This window comes from Chiroxiphia lanceolata, chromosome 27, assembly GCF_009829145.1.
Source record: "Chiroxiphia lanceolata isolate bChiLan1 chromosome 27, bChiLan1.pri, whole genome shotgun sequence".
Lineage (NCBI taxonomy): Eukaryota > Metazoa > Chordata > Aves > Passeriformes > Pipridae > Chiroxiphia > Chiroxiphia lanceolata.
Genome location: NC_045663.1, coordinates 1200438 through 1206437, shown reverse-complemented (window position 1 = coordinate 1206437; position 6000 = coordinate 1200438). Strand labels below are relative to the sequence as shown.

General features: G+C 62.0%; 1 protein-coding gene across 1 annotated transcript in view; it reads left to right on the top strand.

The window, feature by feature from the left end:
- The first annotated feature begins 2027 nt into the window (after positions 1-2027).
- GATAD2A (GATA zinc finger domain containing 2A) overlaps positions 2028-6000 on the top strand; it is a 52908-nt gene continuing 48935 nt past the window's right edge. The window contains 1 exon segment of the mRNA XM_032711800.1: positions 2028-2114. The gene's annotated coding sequence lies outside the window, so the exon portion shown is untranslated.

Genomic DNA, 6000 nt, shown 5'->3' with positions numbered 1-6000 from the left:
GACACCTCCCACTGTCCCAGGTTGCTCCAACCCGGCCTTGGACACTTCCAGGGATGGGGCAGCCACAGCTTCTCTGGGAATTCCATCCCATCCCTTCCCCACCCTCCCAGGGAGGAATTCCTTCCCAATATCCCATCCAACCCTCTGGCAGTTTGAAGCCCTTCCCCCTTGTCCTGTCCCTCCAGGCCCTTCATCACTCTCCCAAAGGATGCTGAGCACAGAGTTGTTCCCAGAAATTGGGAATCTTTGACCTGTTGAGTGGCAAAAGGGAAGTTTGTTGGAGCTTCCCTGCCCAGCTCTGGATCCAGGGAGGGAGGAGAGCCCTGGATTTGAGCTCTGGTTCTTTCCTTGCAAAAGCCTCGATTTGGTGCCTCCCCTGCCTTGGTAAAACGGGAAACATTCTCCCCTCGTGCTCCTTGACGATTATAAATGGAAATAATCGGCATTATCAGAGTGAAACCAGCACCCCAATAACCCGACGGGAGCCACCTCAGATCCCATCAGCTGCACGTGGAAAACACTCGGGGAAAGCTCCGTGCTGGCCTTGGAAAGTGCAGCCCTGGCACTTTATTCCCCCTTCCATTAGAAAATTGCTTCACCCAAGATTTATTTCTTTCCCTGCGAAGCACAACCTCCCTTTCCAGGTGTCTGGAAACGCTGGATACCAAATCCCGAGGGCTGTGGCAGAGCCGGGCTGGGGAGGGGGGGGGGGGGGTGGCGGCTCAGCACACGGGTTTTTTTAATGTATTAATCCAACTGTTCAGGGAGTCTCCCGAGGAAAATTCATTTATTAATTCCTTTGTTCCCGGCTCTGCGGCGCCGACTCGGCCAGGTGGGTTCGGCTCCTGCCCGGGTTCGTCCCCGCAGCCCAAGGGTTAAAAATCCCTGCGGGAACATCCCGGGGGAGGCGCGGCCGGGGCGGGGGAAGGGCCGGGGAACCCTGACCCACATCGGGGCTGAGTCACCGAACCGGCACCGGGGGGACGGGCCGGGACCTGCCCCGGCACCCGCCGGAGCTGCTGCGGGACCGGGAGCGGCTCCTTCTGATCCCCGGCACCGGCTGGAGCTGCGACCCCGGGACCTGCCCCAGCCTCCGAGATCGGTACCGGAGGGTCCCGGGGCTGCCGCCTCCGAGATCGGTACCGGAGGGTCCCGGGGCTGCCCCCTCCGAGCCCCCGCCTCCATCCCACCCCATCCCCACCCCATCCCCATCCCACCCCCGCGCCGCTTCCTCCCGCCGCCGCTCCCCGCCCCCCCCCCTATCTGCGGCCCCAGCGCGGCCTGCGCGGGCGGATAAGGGCGGCCGCGGCCCCTCCCCGCGGGCAGCGCCATCACCTCAGCCGGCCCCGGGAGGAGCCGGCCCCGGCCCGGCCCCGGGAGGAGCCGCTCCCGGCCCCGGGGGGACCCGGCGGGCGGAGCCGCTCCCGGCCCGGCCCCTCGGGACACGCCCCCTTCCCCCGGGCCGCGCTCCCATTGGCCGCCGCTGCCCGCGGCGCGGCGCTCACTGGGTAAACCGCCCGTCAATCAAAGAGGCCGCGCCTCTTTCCCCTCGCGGGGGCGGGGCTCACGGCGCGTCAATCAAATGAGAGGCCACGCCTCTTTTCTTCGCCGCTTACTACGGGGGGCGGGGCGAAGGCGGGCCCCGCGCGCTGATTGGCCGCGGCGCCGGCAAGCCCCGTTCTGACTGGGCGGCTCACCCGTCAGTCACGAGTTTAAAGATAAAAAAACCCCAGCGCAGCGCCCCAGGCCCGGCGGGGGGGCGTGGCCAAGGGCAGGGGGGCGTGGCCGGGCGCGAGGGTGTCCCAAATCTGCCTGGCAACGGGGGGGGCCCGGGGGGGGGGTCGGGGTTCACCGGGGGGGGGGGTATGAGGGAGGGGAGGGGGGGGAAGGGGAGAGGGTCGGAGGGTGAGGGGGGGGGTGAGAGAAGGGGGGCAGTGGGGGGGGGCGGAGGGTGAGGGGGGGGGCGGGTCCCCCTGCGCGCGCAGCCCCCCCGCCTCCCCCCCCCTCCTGTCAGTGGCCACCTGAGGGAGCCGCCTCCCCTCCCCCCACGGCCCCAGTCCGGGCCGGGCCCCGCTGAGGAGGAGGAGGAGGCGGCTCTGAGGGGGCTCCGGACAGTGAGTGACACCCGCGCCCCACACCCCCCCCGGACACCCCCCCCCGGGGAGCGGGGACATGGGGGGACACCCCCACACCCCCCACAGCCCCCAGCCCGGGGGGCGAGCGGCTGAGGGCAAGGGGGGAAGGAGGGGGGGGGCAGGGAGGGGTGGGGGGGGCACCGCTGTGAGGGGAGTGTGGGGGGGGGGGACATGGCGAGGGTGGGGGGGAGAGAATCCCCTGAGGGACGCGTGAGGGGGGGGGGGGATATCGAGGTGAGGGGCAGGGACGGGGGGGGTTCGGGGAGGGGGGGTAAAAGAAACAAACCAAAAAAAAAAAAAATTTAAAAAAAAAAAAAATTTAGAAATGAAAGGGAGAAGGGGTTGGGAAGTGGGAGGGGAGGGTGGGCAGGGGTGAGGGGGTGCCAGGGAGGAGCGGGAGTGCATCCTGGGAGTTGCCCGATAGGCACAGCTACCAGAGCATGTCAGCAAAGGCGGATTATTGGTGCCACAGCCTTGGGAGGGCGGGGGAGGGGAGTGGGGGAGGGGACCGGGCCACCGCCGGGGCCACCGGGGCCACCACCGGGGCCACCAGCGGGGACAGCGCCGGGGCCACCGCGCCCCAAGCGGGGGGGGCACGGCCGGGGGGTCCCCGCAGCCGGGAGAGGGGGAAGCGGCGGAGAAGCGGCAGGAAAAGTTTTTGGCACCCGGCTGGGGGGGGGGGGGACGGACGACGTTTTTTTGAGTTTTTTTTTTCCTTTTTTTTTTTTTTTTTTTTTTTTTAATGCGGTGAATCGTCCCGGAACCGGAGGGTTTGAGATGAACTGCACCCCCCCCACACACACACACCCCCGAAGCTCAGGGGGGCTGCGGGGAAAAGCTGAGGGTTTGCAGTGAACCCGGGGGGCTGCCCCGAAAGCTGAGGGTTTGCGATGAACCCGAGGGTCTGCAGGGAGACTTGGGGGTTCTGCCCCCCGAAAATCCAGGGCTCTGCCTGGAAAGGTGAGGGTCTGCTGGAAATCCTGAGGGTTTGTAATAAACCCAAGGCACTGCCCTGAAACTTGAGGGTCTGCTGGAAATCCTGAGGGTCTGCAGGAAAACTTGGGGTTCTACCCCAAAAATCCAGGGCTCTGCCTTGAAAGGTGAGGGTCTGCTGGAAATCCTGAGGGTTTGTAATAAACCCAAGGGTCTGCCCTGAAACTTGAGGGTTTGTGATGAACCCGAGGGTCTGCAGGGAGACTTTGGGGTTCTGCCCCCGAAAATCCAGGGCTCTGCCTGGAAAGGTGAGGGTCTGCTGGAAATCCTGAGGGTTTATAATAAACCCAAGGGTCTGCCCTGAAACTTGAGGGTCTGCTGGAAATCCTGAGGGTTTGTAATAAACCCAAGGGTCTGCCCTGAAACTTGAGGGTCTGCTGGAAATCCTGAGGGTTTGTAATAAACCCAAGGGTCTGCCCTGAAACTTGAGGGTCTGCTGGAAATCCTGAGGGTCTGCAGGAAGACTCGAGGGTCCACGGGGAAACCTGAGGGTTTGTAATAAACCCAAGGGTCTGCTGGAAGACCTGAGGGTCTGCAGGGAAACTTGGGGGTCTGCCCCAAAATCCGGGGCTCTGTCCCCAAAACCTGAGGCTGCACAGGGAAACCTGAGGGTTTGCAGTAAACCCAAGGGTCTGCAGGGAGACTTTGGGGTTCTGCCCCCAAAAATCCAGGGCTCTGCCTGGAAAGCTGAGGGTCTGCTGGAAATCCTGAGGGTCTGCTGGAAATCCTGAGGGTCTGCAGGAAAATCTGAGGGTCCATGGGGAAACCTGAGGGATTGTAATAAACCCAAGGGTCTGCCCTGAAACCTGAGGGTCTGCTGGGAAAGCTGAGGGTCTGCAGGAAAACTTGGGGTTCTGCCCCAAAATTCAGGGCTCTGTCCCAAAAACTGAGGGTCTGGAGGAAGACCTGAGGGTCTGCTGGAAAACCTGAGGGTTTGTAATAAACCCAAGGGTCTGCTGGAAAACCCGAGGGTCTGCAGGGAAACTTGGGGGTCTGTCCCAAAATCCAGGGCTCTGTCCCAAAACCTCCACAGGGAAACCTGAGGGTTTGTAGCAAACCTGAGGGTCTGCCCTGAAACCTGAGGGTCTGCTGGGAAACTTGGGCATTTGCCCCAAAATCCAGGGCTCTGTCCCCAAAACCTGAGGGTCTGCCCCAAAACTCGGGGGTCTGCAGGAAAACTCGGGGGTCTTCCCCGAAATCCAGGTCTCTGTCCCAAAAACCGAGGGTCCCAAGACCTGAGGGTCTGCGGGGAAACCCCGAGGGGCTGTGCCAAAATCTGGGGGTCTGCTGGGAAACCTGAGTGTCTGGGGCAGGACCCGAGGGTCTGCCCTAAAACCTGAGGGTCCACAGGAAAACCTGGGGGTCCACTGGAAAATCCCAGTGTCTGGGGCAAAACCTGAGGGTCCGCAGGAAAACCTGGGGGTCTTCCTCAAAGCCCAGGGGTCTGTCCCAAAACCTGAGGGGGTCCACAGGGAGACCCGAGGGTCTGCCCCAAAACGGGAGGGTGTGAGTGAAACCGGAGGGTCTGTGGGGAAACCTGGGGGTCTGCAGGGAAACCTGAGGGTCTGCAGGGAAACCTGGGGGTCTGCCCCAAAACCAGAGGGTCTGAGTGAAACTTGAGGGTCTGCGGGGAAACTTGGGGGTCTGCCCCAAAACCGGAGGGTCTGAGTGAAACCTGAGGGTCTCCAGTGAAACCTGAGGGTCTCCAGTGAAACCTGGGGGTCTCCAGGGAAACCTGAGGGTCTGCAGGGAAACCTGGGGGTCTGCCCCAAAACCTGAGGGTCTGCGGGGAAACCCGGGAGGGCTGCACCAAAAACTGAGGGAAAACCCGAGCGTCTGCCCCAAAATCCGGGGGGTCTGCCCCAAAACCCGGGGGGTCTGTGGGGTAACCCGGGGGTCCGCAGGAAAACCTGAGGGTCTGCAGGAAAACTCGGGGGGGTCCGTGGGATAACCCGAGGGGCTGCCCCAAAACCCAGGGGGGAGGGGGGGGGCGCTCCAGAACCCAGGGATCCGCTGGAAAAACCCTGGGAAAACCGAGGGGCCGCCCCCCAAATCGCGGGGGTTGGGGGGGGGTTCTGGCTTGGCCAGGGTGGTCCTGGGAAGGCAGGAGGGACACGTGGGCAGGGACAAACCCGGGTCGAAGTGGGCTGGACTAAAGCCGGGCCTAAAGCCGGAGCTGGGGGTGGGGTGGTGCCAGCGCGGGGCCGCGTCCCCCCCCCCCCCCCCCCGGGAGCTCCTCGGGGGTGCCGGGATTTGGGAACGGGCTCGTCCTTCCCCCAGTTTTAACCCGCTCTTCCCTCTGCCCCGGCCGGTCTGTTTCTTTCTTTCTTTCTTTATATATTTATATATTTATTTATTTATTTATTGGCTCTTATTTCTCGTTTCCCGGCAGTTTTCTCTCTCGGCGCTGCTCTGAGGGCTGGGGGGGGGGGGTGGGTTTAGTTTGTACGTAAGACAAGCTCTATTCGAAAATAAAGTTATATCCTGTCTGTGGTCTACCACCTTCTGCTCGCCCCCAGCTCCGCCGGGCTCCACTCGCCGTGTCTGGAGGGCTTCAGAGAAATCCAATTAATTATTAATTTTCTGCCTCTTTTTTCTCTCGGGTCTTTTCCGCTTTTTTTTTTTTTTTTTTTTTTTTTTTTTTCTCCCTCCTCCCCGGTTTTCGTGCTGTGGGTGGGTGGTGGGAAGTCGGATGCAAGGGAGGCTGTGAGTGAACTCTGCCGGTTGCTGGGGGTAAAATATTGGGAATTTGAGTGTTTAGAAGAAACTCGGCTGCACAGATTTTTCGCTCAGGAGCAAATTCCAAGCAGGAAAATAAGTGCAAGGGGAAGAAAAAGCTTCTCTTTTTTTTTTTGCTTTGACTTGAGAAAAA